Below are 17,704 nucleotides of genomic sequence, written 5' to 3' on the forward strand. Positions count from 1 at the left end.
CTAAGATATTCCTTAAGTGAATAAAAGAGTGACTAGAGAGTCTTTTTATTTCTTGCATGTTGATGGCTGGAGATTTATTTCCAATTGACTGTGTTCCTCCAATGGAATAAGAACAGTGTCAGTTGCAATCCATTAAGCCGACATCTCTTGTAATTGAAAGCCAAACAGGTTTGTGTAGTATAGTAAGGATTGTTTGTGGATTTGTGAATGTATTGAGGAGAGGGAAGGTGGGATAGAAAAGATAGTAAGGAGGAAAGTCTGTAAACATAATGTTCAAACCTCAGTTTATTTAAGGAACTTGAAGTCTATCATAAGAGGGCTCCATTTAGTAAGTAATCCAAAAGATGTGTGTTAGAATAGACACCTGTTGCCTGAGAAAACTGGTATCTCATCTTGAGTTACGTTTTCTACAAAAATATTATTTTTGATAATGGTTTATATTATTTATTATGAAGTTAGAAAACAGGTTTCCTGAGCATAAGTGGCGAGTATTGACTATTGGGAAACAAATAAAAATTACGAAGTTTACTTTTGTGGCTAGATTGGGACATGCAGGGAGTTAAAAGGAGATATAATGAAGAAATAACTTTTAGGGATCAAATTTTATTGTTAACACCTAGTAGAACAATGGAGAGGCAGTCTTGCAAATTTGCAGTCTAGATGAAGCTGAAGGTACTGATTAACTTAGCCATTTGTACAGCTTGTCTTGCTTGTAAGGGTCTGACTGTCAAGTAGAGAAAACAAAAAAGTAAACAAGCTTATATAATACAGATGGGGCTAATTGTACAGCATGTTTATAAGTGTGCAAAGGCAGGGCACCTAAACCAATCTCGATGGTGTGGGGGTCAGGGAAGCATTTGGGAATAGCTGTGAGCTAAATTGAGCCTTAGCAAGAGGTCTGGAGTAGGACAGTGATACAGGAAGACTTCCTAATAGAGGTAGCAGCATGTAAAAATTGCTAGGGGTAAAATTCTGGAGTACTATATGTCATTAACTATATTAGTTTAGTTAGCTTAGTATTCCTGGAGGTCTCTTTGATCTCTCTAGGAGATCTCTCCTGGAGTGGGACTAGGGAAGAATGGAAAGAGATACAATTGAAGCAGTAAGCAGGGTCAGATCATGGAGTCCTCATAAGCCAGGTTAAGGAATTTCAGTCAGTGAAAGAAAAATAATTAAAGGGTAAAAAGAAATTGCCACAGCTGGAACCAGTAACAGAGTTGCAAGATCCAAATCCAATCACTTATACTTATTATAGATTTTTTTTTTTTTGGAAAATTTTAGGGAGGCAGAGAGCTATCAAAAGAATAAAGTAGAAAATTGGAATAAGGAGAGATCAATATTTTTGGCTAAGATTTTGAAGTTCGGTTATTCCCTAATTTAGCCTATCTCTGTTAAGCTTCTAGTCAATTTCATGTGCTGCCCCTGCACAAGAGGTAACTTGAGGACTCCTCTAGGCTCCAGAACCTCTGAGAAGAGTCTCCTATGGATCATAATGGGGATCACCTCAAATACTTGTAGGAGTGAAGTAGTTAACCTAATGGAGTGAAGCATGCGGGGAGGTAATAAAACACGCTGGGAGGGGAGTGAAGTATGCTGGGAAGGGGGTAAAGCATGCTGGGAGGTGAGTGAAGCATGTTGGGAGGGAAACACAGGAGGGAAATGGAGCATGCTGATCCAAGCATGTGCCATTAAAGGAAGCAGCAGTTACTAGGCCAGCTGATGGCTAGTAACCCTGCCCTGGTGTTGCCACATCTGCTTTTTCAAATATTGACAACTGACTAAAGTGTCCTCTGGTCTCTGTCTTTGCTTATATCATAGCCACATGCTATCATTTACGTTGTTAGACTCATGAAACTATGGAAGCTACTACCAAAACTTTCATTAAGAAATAATCAACAGTTCATAAAGTTTCCATTTTTAGTAATTCCAGAACTCTGTTATTAATTTTGAGTGAAAATATAAAATGCAGAGTAGATGAGATATTTGTACTGGCCTCAACAGTACTGTCTCTTTCAGCAAGCAACCTATATGGGAAGCCAGTTAATCGTGATGATTGCTTGGTGAGATGACTAAAATCAGATTTTGATTTTAATTTGCATCCAACTCCATGGTAGGCCTTGGTCTTAGATATGCATGAGTTCCTCTTGTTTCTTTGCTGCTAGGATTCCCCTTTTGTCTATCAGTGAGATCCCTTGTCTTTTAGTTTCCTCTTTCTGGCCAGTGGGGAGCCTTGAAAGGAGATCTGAGGAAAGGAGGAGAGTAAGGTCATGTATTTATTCATTTAAATGCCTCAGGGAGAATGCACATTATAGAGTTGTTGAGAAGTTTCAATAATATGAATTTAGCATAGTCCCTGGTATATTGCACTCTCAAAAATACTTTTCTAAATTAATTTTTGTTTTTAAAGGAGTAAAGTAATTAATATAGCTTAGGAAATCAAACATTATTTTCCTATCTCTACTGTGGGAAGCTGATGTCCCTTTGGGCCTAAGATTGGTTTTAGCTTCACTTCTAGTTCCAGATTTCTGCATTATCCTTTCTGGCTCGCTATCTCCACTCGGAACATTAAAATGAATTTCTTTTTATATAAACCCTCCTAGAATTATTCTAATATGAATGTGCCATCTACTTCCTGTGGGAATCCTGACCATTCAATACTTGAAACCTTTATCATCTCTAAGTCCCATTTCAGGCAGAGCTGTCCTAACATGCAATTCAGAATATACCACTTCCCTTCTAAATAGTCTATGTATGTCCATTAGGTTAAACATTTGTTAATTGTATCATTTAGAATCTTTTGTTCTAATAAAATATTTATCTATATTATTAAATTTCTGAATACTCCATTTGGTTCTTTTTTATGTTTCCCATTCCTTTGGTATAATGTTCAGATTTTTCCTTTGGGTTTCAGCTATTTAATATTTTTATTATTTTAAACATATTTTATATATTTTTAAATTTTATTTCTGTAATCTCAAGTTTTCATAGTTCCAATCCAACTGTTTTTAAGTTTGCTATCTCTTACACATATTGAACTATTCTTTTATAATGCTTATTTTCAGTTCACCTTTGTGTGTGTATGAGAGAGAAAGAGAGAGAGAGAGAGAGAGAGATAGAGAGAGAGAGAGAAGAGAGAAACAATGGTCTAGGCCAGGCGCGGTGGCTTACGCTTGTAATCCCAGCACTTTGGGAGGCTAAGGTGGGAGGATCACAAGGTCAGGAGATTGAGACCATCCTGTCTAGCATGGTGAAACCCCGTCTCTATTAAAAAAAATACAAAAAATTAGCCGGGCGTGGTGGCAGGTGCCTGTAGTCCCAGCTACTCGGGAGGCTGAGGCAGGAGAATGGCGTGAATCCAGGACGGGGAGCTTGCAGTGAGCCAAGATTGTGCCACTGCACTCCAGCCTGGGTGACAGAGCAAGACTCTGTCTCAAAAAAAAAAAAAAAAAAAAAAAAAAAAAAAGGAGAATGGTCTAATGCTGCAGAATGTGGGAGAGTCACTGCAATTCACTCATTTATTTCAGGAGTCCTAGGAATGTCAAAAGCCTGAACCTATTTTATGCTATTTTATATTAATTTATTGGCTCTGAGGTTCTGAACACCACACACTAGCACAGGCCTATTTTTTGGTGTGTGATGTTTCTAATAAACTTTCTTAGTTGTTTACTCACTTGGAGCTCAGGAAGAGTTAAAGTCAATTACCATCTGCCTGTACTAGTGAATAAATTTTTTCTATTATACCCCTAAGTGATCATGTAACCCTAAGATCCTGGGTTTATGAGGGTATCTTGGTTGCAAGTCTCCACATACATAGACCAGACACATTCTTTTTTCCTTGTGTGTGTCAAGTCCTAAAATAGTAAGATTAGCTACTCTCCCTTTGACCCATCCTCACTTTCCCAATTATAGCATCAGCTTATGTCATTATACGGTGTTTTGAGGATTTCCATGTTATTACATGGTAGTCTGGGGGAATCTTGTTTGGCACCTGATTATTTCACTTGTTTTTTTTTCTGAGTTGAGTAATGCATTTCAAGAATGTTAAATCACAGCCAGATATCTTAGGATTTGCTGTGGGAGGGTTTCAGGTTATCAAGTCTGTTATATTTTTTGAACATACACTCTTGAATTGACTCACTAGTCTACTCAGTCTTTCTTTTCTAGCAAAGTAGCCATATAATTGGTAGGTTCAATAGTATATTTCTATTATCCTCCTCCATGGCTGCTGTGGCATTTGATACTCTTGCCCACATTTTCCTTCATCTATTACCCCATCTCTTTGCTTCCAGGGTATTTGTCACTTCTGACTCACCTTCAGTCTCTCAATTTACCTGAATCTTCTCCTATCCACCCCTCGTTCACTGTGCTTCCTGTTATTTTTTTTCTACATGAATTAATTCTTTTCTCTTACACATTCTCCCTGGGTGATTATATAAAATCATAAATTAAACAATCACTTTTTGTTTGATGCCTCCTTATGTTTTCCTACTAGTCAAATTCTTTCCTGAGCTCAAAACTCCTGATTTAATTGATTAATTATTTCCAGCTGATGTCCCTCAGGCATCTCAAACATGTCCAAATTTAAATTCATTACTTTTCTTGCAATTTCTTCCCAATTTTCTATTTAAATTCTCAGCATCATTGTCAAATTAGACAGGAATAAGATTGGGTCATTAAGGTCAATAACTGTCTTTGAGTAAAAGATTTTGACAATACCAAAATGTATGCTTATATATATCAGAAACTAGATAATGAGCTTCCTATATACTTTTTTTCCTCACTAGTATTTTCAATGTTTATGTTTATTGGGTTGAGTTGCTTTGTCCTATGTCAGGCCATGAAAAACAGCTGTTCAAAATTTAAAGGCAAAAAGGTTAAGATTAAGTGGATTTACCATCTTTATTTCTTTTCACACTTTCTAGGAAGGGTGCTAAATAAACTATGATGGATAATATTTTTACAATGAGGACATAAAATAACATTGTGTGCTGGTAAAATAGCTGTAAATTGTTACAGATAATGGAAAAGATGTTATTGTCTTTTCAAGGAACTTGTTTGATAAACGGTCTGAGCTAATCCCTCCGTAGCCTATGTTTCAGCCACTCAGACTGCTTATTCCTCAAACAATCCATGAACTTCCACTTTGGGTCTTTGTTCATGCTTTTCCATCCCCTTTGGTACATCAAAATTTTACTCACTATTGAAAACTCAGGTCAAATGCTGCCATGGCTCTGAAGCTATAATCCTCTGAATTAGAATTAATACTCTTCCCTTCACCCTTCCCTTCATGTGCCCAAGCACTGTTTTTCTTTTTCTTTTTTTTTGAGAAAACGTTTTATCATGCTAAAAAACATATAACATAAACTTATTCTTTTAAAGTTTTTAAGTGTACGTTACAATATTGTTAACTATATGTACATCGTTGTACAGCAGATTTCTAGAACTGTTTCATTTTACATGACAAACTTTATACCCACTGAAAAACAACTCTCCATTTCCCTTTTCCCCCAGCTCTTGGCAACCATTATTCTACCTGATTTTTCTATGAATTTGATTACTTTAGATACCCCACATAAGTAGAAATATGCAGTATTTGTCTTTATGTTATTGCCTTATTTCACTTAACATAATATCTTCAAGGTTCATTCATGTTGTGGCATATGACAGAATTTTCCTTTTTTAAATAAGGCTAAGTAGTATTCCGTTGTATGTCCATACTATATTTTCTGTATCAGTTTATCAATTGATAGACATTGAGGTTGCTTTCACATTCTGAATAATGGTACAATGGACATGGATGTTCAAATATCTCTTTGAGATCCTGTTTTTAATGCTTTTGAAAATATACCCAGAAATGGGTTTATTGGATTTTATGGTCATTCCATTTTTAATTTTTGAGAAGACTCCATGCTGTTTTCCATAGCAGCTGTGCCATTTTATAATCCCACAAATACTTCACAAGGGTTTCAATTTTTCCACATCCTCATCAGCACCTGTGATTTTTCTGTTTTTTGATAGTGGCCATCCTAACAGGTGTGGCATGATATCTCATTATGCCAAAGGACTGATTCTTTTTTTTGAGATGGAGTCTTGCTATGTCACACAGGCTGGAGTGCAATGGCGCTATCTTGGCTCACTGCAACGTCCGCCTCCCGGGTTCAAGTGATTCTCCTCCTTCAGTCTCCCAAGTAGCTGGGATTACTGGGATTACAGCCTCCAAGTAGCTGGCACCCACCACCATGCCCAGCTAATTTTTGTATTTTTAGTAGAGACAGGATTTCACCATGCTGACCAGACTGGTATTGAACTCCTGACCTCAGGCGATCCACCCCCCTCAGCCTTCCAAAGTGCTAGGATTATAGGTGTGAGCCACTGCATCCAGCAGGACTGATTGTTATTCAATTCTGTCTTGCATTTGAATTAGTTGTTTACATGTCTATTTCTTCACTAATCATAGAGTAGAAACTTTACTTGTAACCTCATAGTGCCTAGTACATAGTAGGTGTTCAATACATATTTATATTTAATTCCTGTTAGCAGGTTATCTATGTCCTGTTGGTTGTACATCTGTCAGCATGTATAGAAAGTGCTGATCTTTTCAACACCAGCCATCTACTTCTTTTTTTAATAGAAAAATATGGACTGTGTTTCCATATTATCCCTTTTCCCATGGAATTCTATTTTGTTGGGGTAATTATTCTATTACTGTTACAAAATGAAAATTTTAAAAAAGAAATATTAATACATAATTATATTGCTTTGTGTGTAATAGCTTTATTTTAACATGAAATGTTACATTCTACAAATCAACATGTAAATACTAATATATAATATGTTTATCTACATATAATAATATATATAGGAGAAAATATTTTGCATATGGTGAATTGAACTTGGCACTAATGACAACTCAAAGTAAAGAAACAAACTTGTTGAAAGCAACTGGAACTACATGATTTATTGAACACAATGGGATGAAAATAAGACTTTTTACTTTTCTCTTTTAGTGTTGTACTGTAGGGTTCTCAACATTTTCTATTACAGCTTGCTAAAATGAATCAATAAATCTCTACATTTTACTTGCAATGTTATTTTATCTTTCTCTTGGACATCTGCTCATACTTCATCCTTTTGAGAAATTTTAAAAGGCTGCTTCCCCCCTAAGATTGCCTGTTACAGCTGATGACCAGAAACGATAGTGCAAAATAGAAAATGGGAGGACAGCAGGGCTATTACATATGGTCCAGTCACATTAGCTTAGATCAAAAGTGCTTATTCTGTTTTTTATCCCATGTCACCTGATCCTTGGAATCTGACTTTAGGCAAACAAAGAAAGCACAAGCTCAGTGGGACAATTAAAAGGTCACAGTTGAATTTTTTAGGACTTGAATTGAACCTTGTCTAGAGTGACAAGGTTGGGTACCATATGTCAATACTAGTGAAAAAAATGCACGAAAAAGTTGAATAATAGGAGATAGAATTCCCTAACAAAAAGGACAGCAACTTTAATATATGGCTAGAATTCATTATTTATGCAATGATTACAAAAATAAACCTCAACAAAAAAGACACCAATAGATTATAAGCTATTCTGGTAAAATGTCTATGTTGCCCTTTATTAGTAGAATATGTCAGCAGCTGTGCTTGACATGATCGAACAGGATAGTTTATGTTGTGTTGCACTTACTCTTCCCTACTGCTTTGTATACAGCAAACTAGGATATCTGCAGGCCTCACCATTCTCTGCAAGCAGTGAAGCCATATTAACATTAATACCTGCATTTTGCTGCTTTGTAGCACTTTTCTGTACAACTGTGGGACATCAATTTTTTCCTTCTCCCATTTTAAATCTCCCCTGTTTATTTCTAGGCATCTCTGGGAGGGTTCTCATAACGTCTGAAGAAGAATCCCATTAATCTGCTTTTGTCTCTGATATCAGCTGCTCACGAGTCACTGTCGGAAGTGTCTCAGTACTGTCGCTGGTGCTGGTGCCATGCTGAGCATCTCAGTCCATTCTGTTGCCCCCTCCATAACTGTCCCACATTTTAGCCCTACTAGGCCTGTGTAAATCGTAAATCTCATGGAGTTCCTCTTAAACACAGCCTTTCTAGCTTCTACCTTCAACCTTCAGCTGTTCGCTAATTTCTACCTTCCATATTCCACCCTCTGCCCTTTACACACACACACACACATTCACACACATACACCCCTCATACCCTTTACACAGTTTAGACACTCAAGAGTCAAACCTCCCCTTTAACCTAAAACAAGAGTCCTTCCTCATTTCAACTTAAACAAATGGATTCGGAGGAGGAGGGGCAGGGCACATTTCATTTATTTGCAGTCATTGTTCAGGTTCCACATGAATATCCAATCTGATATTCATGATATAAGAGACAGGGAAAATCAGGGTAAAACAGGTTAGATAGGGAAATGAGAGTGTAAAATAGGAAGAGATGAGCTCAGTCATTGCAGCCTCTTGGAAAGTAAAAGGAATGGGAGTGGCAAACAGTAGTGCTTACGAGTACAGACTGCTGGGTTTCAAATCTAGCTCTACTACTTATATGATTGGGGCAAGTTACCAAAATCCTCTATCTATTTTGTTTCTGAACCTCAAATTGGGAATAATAGTAGTATCTATCTTACAGGGTTTCAATGAAGATTAGATTAGTAAATATATGCATAGTACTTATGAAGGGCGATGTACCTATTGACTATTATTAACTATTATTGTTTGCCATGAAAAATATCAATGAATCCTAGATTCTATATCCATGCCTTAATCAGGAGTTGAATTAATTCATGCGTATATGCCCGTCTTGAAGCCACGATCAACATTTCTGAATCCAGAGACAGTTGTGTTCAGCAGGTTGTTAAAACATCCCACTCTTCTTAGAGTCTGAAACCTCCAACCCTGTTCATCAATGCTATTCTTATGATTTCACTAGGCTCCTGCGCCATAGATAATCACTGCCTTTCTGCTGCTCCGAGCCTGCTACCCCTGCCTTCTTGACCTTTTCAGATTTCCCTCCTTGTCTATTTCTCATCATAGAGGATCTTCCACATGTCTTCTGCTTAGCTGGACTTGTGGTCTTGGTCTCTCTGAGTCAGTCCTCTCCTGTTGAAGCTGTACCCTGCCATGACAGGACTGAATATTTGGAGATTATAAGCAGATGGATTGTGATGAATATGATCTATTTTGCCCTCGCTCATCTCAGTAACAGGTGGCTGCTCAGCCAGCTGGGGTCTTCTTGAGGACACTCTCCCAGGCCTCCCTCTGACCATATGCTCTCCCGTCCAGATGGTGACATGGTTCCCCAGAGTCCTGAATCAATGTAACGGGAGATGGCAGGCCTATGCTGATTTTGCCTAGGGTCTAATACAAGCATGCAGTTTTTAAATTTTATTTTCTAATTTGGGAAAAAGGAACAAACCCTATGTGAAAATCATGTTCACAATGTGGTTTCAAATTCTCTCACAGGAAGTCTAAGTTTGTGTGATTAAATTAACATTCATAAATGCCAAGGCAAGGAAACAAATTAATTTAACTGTTGGAAAAGATAGAGATGATTTTGGATCATCTAATAATCTAATGTATTTGATGATTTACTTCACTGATCTGATTTCTCTTTGTAAAGATTCTTGCTACATTAAAATAGGTGTAAACATGCTTATTCTGTTAAGATTCATCTTGGTAAGCGGTGGAGACAAGTTGCTTTCACTTAAGGTTAAAATAACTACTTTACGCTCTATTCCAGAACTAACTTACTTTCAAACAAATTATGGCTTACAAAGACAGTATATATTTGCTTACAGTTTATCTCTGCTTATACAGTTTGTTTTCTGATGCATTTATGCAAGTGTTGATTTAAATCCTTCATGCTGCTTGAATGCTTATTATCACTGAATTGTTGGTTAAGAAAATCAGAGAAAAATGTTCCAGGACCAGACATAGACATGGTTGAGGCCTAAAAAAGAATAAATGATAAGGACATTATTTAAGAGGTTGAAAATTTATAATAACTGCAAGGGTAACAGTTTATGGATTTTTTTCCAGTTAATTTTAAAACTTTTCCAGTTAATTTTAAATTTAAAATTTCAATATTAATATTTTAAAATATGAGCTTTGTGATATCTAGAACCACAAAGATTACAAGTTCTATGAGATCTATCTATCTATCTATCTATCTATCTATCTATCTATCTATCTATCTACCTACCTACTTTCTGATAAAGTAGCATACCTATCTCTTGGGTGTGTGTACCTTTAGTGTATGACATTAAAAATTTTAGCAACGTTCTTCTCAGTAATATGCCTTCTTCTTGACATGACAGTATTCTGATGATGATCTCCATTGTTTCCCTTGTGCATCATCTATGTTCAATGTGTCTGCTATTGTTTATTTCTTGCCCTGCAGATTAAGCTCAGTGAAGAGGAAAGAAAGGTTAAGAAGGGAGAGGAAACTAATAAAGGACAGAAAGATCAGGGTAACAGCAATAATGCTGCCCAAATAATGTTCAATATTTTTGTTAATGGATAATATTTTTAAAAAGAGAAAATTATGACTCCTACAAATATGAAATGAATATATGTCAAAAATTTTATTTAACTTTTTAATTAATGAGAACCAGTAAGATGTTACAACTGGTTAAAAGGAGAATTTAACTTTCAACAATTTATATTTTCCTTTGGACAAAGTCTATTTGCATTTGTATGAACAGAAATCATTTGCATAACTTTGAGCAAGAAACATTTTCATTACTATCAGTTTTCTAAATAGTATGGTCAAAACAACCAAAGATAGAGATAATCTTAATGGTGAGGGTTAACACCAACTTCTTTTCTTTTTCCTTTTTCTTTCAAGTATTTTAAAATCATTCATAATACTTTCTGATTCATACACATAATGCCGAAATCTCAACATAACATTCATAAGGTAAAAAATTTCAAAAGCAGTGTTGCTTTATTTCAAAACTAATGAAATTTTAGGACCTTATCAGCTGGCTGGCCATGTAATTGATGCCTATCCGTTGATTCGACCACTCTCCTAGACCTGACTCCAGTATTTGTTTCCTCACACTTAAAGGGAACTCAATGAGTCAGGTGAATAATGTGCAAACAGGAACTCTCTTTTTCCTGCTTCTGGACAAAGCTTTGCTTGCCAGTCCAGCTCTTTTGGATGACAGAGGTTCCACACTAGGAGTGGCAATCAGAGAAAACTAGAGACCACCATTCCCAGCTCTGTTGCAATGGTGCTAAGGTTCTGCCCAAAGGGAAGGCAAGCCATGAGGATGAAGGGCTTCATAGTTCTGGTTGAAGGGGCTTACTTTGTATGTAACAGATAGGAAAATATATACTGTGCAAAAAGTAACAATGAAAGAGCTGAAGTGGCTGTGCTAATATTAGATAAAGTAGACTTTAAAACAAAATTATTTCTAATGATAAAGAGGAACATTTTATAAAATAGTCAATCTATCAGGAAGATATAATAGTCATAAACATATATTCATCAAGCTTTCGATAATTTAATCAGTGATCAAAGAACAACAGTGTACCGTTTCTAAAATATTCAGAGGTGTTGATAATACATATTAATTCCAACAATTATTCATCACTATTTTGGCCCAGGAATTGTGACAGGCCCCGGGGACCCAAAGCTATGTAGACTGCTAGTCCTGAAGAATTTAGAAGACATAGGTATTTCAAAAACTTACTAGTTTAATATTCTAATATGATAAGGGATTTTATAGAGTATTTGGAGAAAGTATTTTAACAAGAAAGACTAATTTAATACAATAATAGAATAAAGCTAATTTACTCTATAGATGAAGTCTTACAAAATGCGTTTATAACATTATTTCTTTTGATTATCACAACTACTTGCTCTCATGCAGCTAAAACACTTGAAGTTCAGAAAAGCCAAGTCCAAAAATCTGATATGCAAATATGTTTACAATATATCAAAGAAAAAAACCTGTCTACAGAACTGTGTGCATTATGTAATCCCACTAAAATGTATACATGCATACATGTACATATATATACACAAAAATTAGAATACACATACAGAAAATAGGGTTTGGAAGTATAAACCAGCATGCTAGAAGTAGTTGTTTTGGGTTGTATTTTGTTTTATTATATTTTCAGATACATATTTTCTGATTTTTCTTTAATGAACATGTATGTATTCATTGGCTTAGAATTAATGCATTGGCTTAGACACGTTAAATTGACATAACAATAAAATTGAACCCAAATGTAAAAAGATAAAACTATAACACTCTTAGAAAACTTAGGAGTTAGACTTTATGATTGACTTTTTAGATAGAATACCAAAGGTACAAGCAAACAAAGAAAAAAAAGATAAATTGAACTTCATTCAAAGTAAAACATTGTGGTATGAATAATAACATCAGGAAGTTAAAAGAATCCACACAATGAAAGAAAATGTTATCAAACCACACATCTGATAAGGAACTTGTATCCCAATTACATAAATATCACTTACAATCCAATGACAATATAACAAATAACCCATTAAAATGGGTAAAGTGTTGGACATTTCTCCCAAGAAGCTATATAAATGATTAATAAGCATCATCAGTTATTAAGGAAATGGAAATTAAACTACAATGAGATACCCCTTAAAATCCACAAGGATGGTTATAATGTAAAAGATAGACAATAACGAATGATGGCAAAAGTATGGAAAAATTGATATTCTTGAAAATTGCTAGTGAATGTATGATGGCACAACCACTTTGAAAAATGATTTGGCAGTTCCTTAAAATGCTAAACATAGAGTTATCATAGAACCCAGCAGTCACACTCCTGGCACACACCTGAAAAATGAAAACACATATCCACACAAGAACTTGTACATGAATGCTCATAGCAGTGTTATTCATAATAGTCAAAAACCAGAAACAATTCAAATGTCTATTACCTGACGAGTGGATAAATAACATATAGTACATCCATACAGTGGGATATTATTTGGCAATAGGAGGAATGAAATACTGATACATGCTATAATATAGATAAAACTTTTCCACATTAAATTAAATGAGGGAATATAGTCACAAAAGATTACATGTTATGCATATATATATGATTCCATTTCTATGAAATGTCCAGAATAGACAAATCTATAAAGATAGAAAGTAGACTAGTGGTTACCTTGAGATGAGGGTGGGGGAGTGTGTTGAGAGGGATTGTTAATGGGTATTGGTTACTTTTAGCGGGACACAAAATGTTCAAAAGTAGGTTGTGGTGATTGTTGCACAATCCTGCGAATATACTAAAAACATTGAAGTGTACACATTAAATGGGTAAATTATACTGCATATGAATTACATGACAATAAAGCTGTTAAAAGTATCATCTTTTGAGTGCATCACAGTTAGCAAAGGCACTTTTCTAGATATTTCTTTTAAATGCTACAATAAAGTTTGTTGCTATTTCTTAATAATAAATACTATTTTCAAACAAATTTTAGAGAGGGAACCTAGCTTCAGAGAGAGACAGTGACTTGCCCAAGGTGAAATTAACAGAGCTAGAACAGGGATATTAAATTTTTTTTAATTGAAATCTCCTGCTGTTTCCACTGTACCATGCCATTGGTTATATTATACCTGCAAAGATCAAATTCCAACGTTTTCCATATACTTATTTAACTTATGTACCTGGATTTGTACTGGGATTTTGTAAAATTCAAAAGCAAATTACTTGCATTATTTGCATGCCATAACATAGAACAAAATTTGTTTAAACTTCTGTGAGCCAATTAAAAGGATTACATGTGAGTTGAATAATTAATTTTATTTTGGTACAACCCATATCACATGGATCATCTAATTGGGAACTGAGGGGGAAAATGAGCTTTAAATAACTAATACTTTAGATCTCCTTAACTTCCATATGCATGTTTAGTATGCTAAAATTCCAACTTAAAAGTAAAACACAAACTGCAAAGTTAATGAAAACAATAACAACCCTTTTAATCTTTGGTCAGTGATATATAATTAGATATTTATATTTTTAGGAAAGTTAAAATTTTGTACATTTTACTCAATGAAGATCAAGAATAAATAGCTGGATAATTTTATTATAGTTTGTGGGAGCGTGCCTTAGAAATGGTAAAGGGTTAATATACTTACTAATCTGGCTAACATTTTTTAGAGAGGGCACGAAGGTCTCTTACATTCTGCTGCAGTTCTCTTTCCAGAGCACTGCATTTTGAATACTGGAACACAGCACTTCGTAGAATGTAAAATAAAACCATTAGTTCTCTTTGACCCTATTCCAGGATAATTTGACTAGAAATTAATAACTGTCAACTAGAGATATTTTGCTGGCACTAAGGCAAAATGATGCGTAATTCCTCCTTTGGGTTACTCAGATTGCACACCACATTTACATTTGAAAATTAAGTTACTGGCTGGAGTGAGGAAAAGGATTTTAATCTGCAAAACAATTATTGCTTTTTCCTGAGGTCATGAATTTGGTTTTCTAGATATTTTGAAGTGCTGGCTCACTCAATTGCTGAGTAACAAGTCTAATGATAAGGTTTCAATGACTTTGTAATAAAGTATTCAGTGTTTTACATTTGCGTGGATCTCTACAAGATATTTGAAACAAAATTATCCCATGACAACAATATAAAACAAAACAAACAAACAATATCAATGACACATAATGTTTACCTAGTGCTGAATACATGGATATGTTTTTGAAGAAAAAATAGACCCTATAAGACAAAACTTAAATTGGGATTAAAATCCATATTTGCTTATACTTTTTCTCCTTTGAGATCATTTCTCTTCATCCTACTCCTGGCCAAGGAAACAAAATAATTTTTCTATATATATATATATTCTCCTGTGCTACAGCAGCAATAGTCCTGAATCTCTGAAAGCTTTGTAGACATCATTAGAACGAAAGAATTGTGTCTTTTTCACTTTTTAATTCTATGCAAACGATCATTTATTGAGTGCCTTCTTTGCGTTAGGTGTTCCCCATACATGACCTACTTGCCAGTGATGGGAGGCACGTGGGTTAGAGCCAGCTCAGGTTCCTAATTCATTATATACTTTTCTACCACTTCGTTCAACAACTGTTTGCTCGTCTTCAACTGCCCTTACCAAATCATCATGGCAATAGTGTAGTTTGAGATCCCACAGCTTTGTTTTCAGGGCTTATGATGATTTAGATAAATTTGGGCTCATGAGGCAGCTTTGTTTGGTGTCTTCAGCAAGAGTTTAAAAGGACAGATGGAAATGTGCCCATGGCATATCAATGCCTTGGAATTCACTGCATGGCAGCAGTGACACCTGAATTCCTGGGATACGGGTAATTGGCGCTCAGAAATGGTTGGAGACTCACAATTTGGAAACTAAGCAGCTACCTTTGAATATGGAAGAGGATTGTGGTTATGTTAACATTTCACTTCTGAATATGCGCTTTCGCCAAAAGGAAAAATTTGGATGGGCTATAAATTTAGTTGGAAAAAGTTGAGGTATTGTAACAAGACAAAGCTGGGTTTACATGTCATCTCTTCTATCCTACTAAATGACATTAGGCAATTTAGTCAATGTGAGTCTTTTTCTTCATTTGTAAGATGTAGATAGGAAAATTTATCACTCTAGTTTGTCATAGTGATTAAATTAGACTATACAAAGACTTAGAAGGCATTTGAATGTTAGTGAGCTTTATGCTTTCCAGAAATCTAGTGAATAAGGGCAACCAAGGAAAGACTGGGTAGATTTTGTGTTCAATTCTATGAAACTTTTAGGGTAGCAGCCTGGAATTCATGTGTAGTTACTAAAGCATGCCAGCTCTGTAGTATTTTATGATTTACTGAGCATTGTCAACCCATTATTTCACTTTATTCTTATGAAATCCTTTTGGTAGATGTAGGACCAGCATTTTACATGTATAGTATTTAAACTCCATTTAATATAGATGAAGGGACTGATGTTTACAGATGTCTCGTGACTTAGCCAAAGTCACAGAATTATTAGGAGAAGCAAAGATAAAAGTCAGGTCTCCTGTCATCAACAGTGCCTTCTTTAGGGGCCTCTTCTGAGAGGAGGGAATATGGTGGTCTTGCAAGGTTCATGGCATTCAGATCAATTGAACCTACAATTTCTACTTCATTTATTCTCCTGTAAGATATGTGCCTTAAAGAGAAAAAAAATGCCTTTTAAGGGAAAACACAGAAACATTCTAGTAATATTTTTGTACCTTGACAATTCATGCTGATTGATTTGTTGTGTCACCAAACAAATATCATTTCTATATTTTCAATTACCATTTACATTTCCTCTAAGGTTTTATACCAGTCTAGTCATCTAATGAATTAAATTTGCATTCATTTCACTTCAGAAAGGTTGAGAGAATTTCTTATTATGAATAATTTAATGGAAAAAATTTACATAAATTGAATTCTTCAAATTTCGTTTTAATGGTATTGGCCATGAAAAGTAAACAGCAACCTAACTTCATGGGTATTTTTGCATTTTGTGTCTGAACGGATTTTAAGGTAATGCTAGTTTTTTTTTTTTAAGTAAGATTGTGTTAAAGAAATTGTTCATATGAGCAATTATAGTTTTCTGATTTTACTATATACTCCATAAATGATTTCTTTTTGAATTTCAGTGTACATTGCTGTCCTAAGAAAACAAAATAGGAAGTGAATAATGTTTAGTGACAAGAAATCTTAAAAAAAGAAGAGCAGAAATGAAGGTATAGGAAACAGGTTCATATACACAGTATCTTTACTCTTTCCTGCTCAGCAAATCAGGCCTAGTAATGAACTTTGATTGTTCCATTCAATTTCAGCTAGTAGCTGTAATGAATCAAGTTACTCCATAACCTCATTAATACTAAATACCTCCCTTTCTAGCCTTTGGTTTCCTAAATAACTATCCATCCACATCTTGGTTAAGGACTTTTCCTAGTGCCTTTAGTAATTAATGGATGGTAGCTTTACTCAACAGCTTCTGAAAAAGCCAAAGATCATTTACTATATTTGGAAAAATTCAATGGATGTCTGACAGCACGTGAGAGTTCCTTGCATCTGTCAATCTCTTATTTGGTCATCAATGTGCAGTCTGTCAGTTAGATGGTCTCTGTAGGTAGAAGTAAGCCTTGTTAATCTCTATAAAACCCAGAAATCGCTGCTCCATCATTCCAACTTAATGACTGATTTTTATGCTGGAAGAACAGTGCATATACATTTAAAGTAGCAAGATCTCTGCAGATTCAACAGAATGCTAAGTGAAACAGAGATGCTTTCGTTGCACAATATAATGAATCAGAAACATGAGAAACATAAAAATTTTAAAAACATAAGCTTAAATGTCAGATTGCAGAACAACAACAGCCCAAGCTTTTTACTATGTTTGATGGGAAAATGTTAGAACAAAATATTGCACTTATCTTACAGAGACCTGGAGTCACATATACTCATTTATTTCTGCATATTAAGACAAACTTTAAGATTAGTATTAATTTTAAATTTTTGTCTATAACAAAAATGTATACATGATTATGACTGATGATGTAGGTCACTTCATGATCTAACCATGGCACATAAGTAGTCTGCATCAATGGGCTTGAATTTTACTTTCATTCATGGTCATTCATTTATTGGAACAGACGTGTAATAAAACATTACAGATACTAATGTGAGTTATAGAT

The sequence above is a fragment of the Macaca fascicularis genome, chromosome 11, assembly GCF_037993035.2.
Source record: "Macaca fascicularis isolate 582-1 chromosome 11, T2T-MFA8v1.1".
In the NCBI taxonomy this organism is placed as follows: Eukaryota; Metazoa; Chordata; class Mammalia; order Primates; family Cercopithecidae; genus Macaca; species Macaca fascicularis.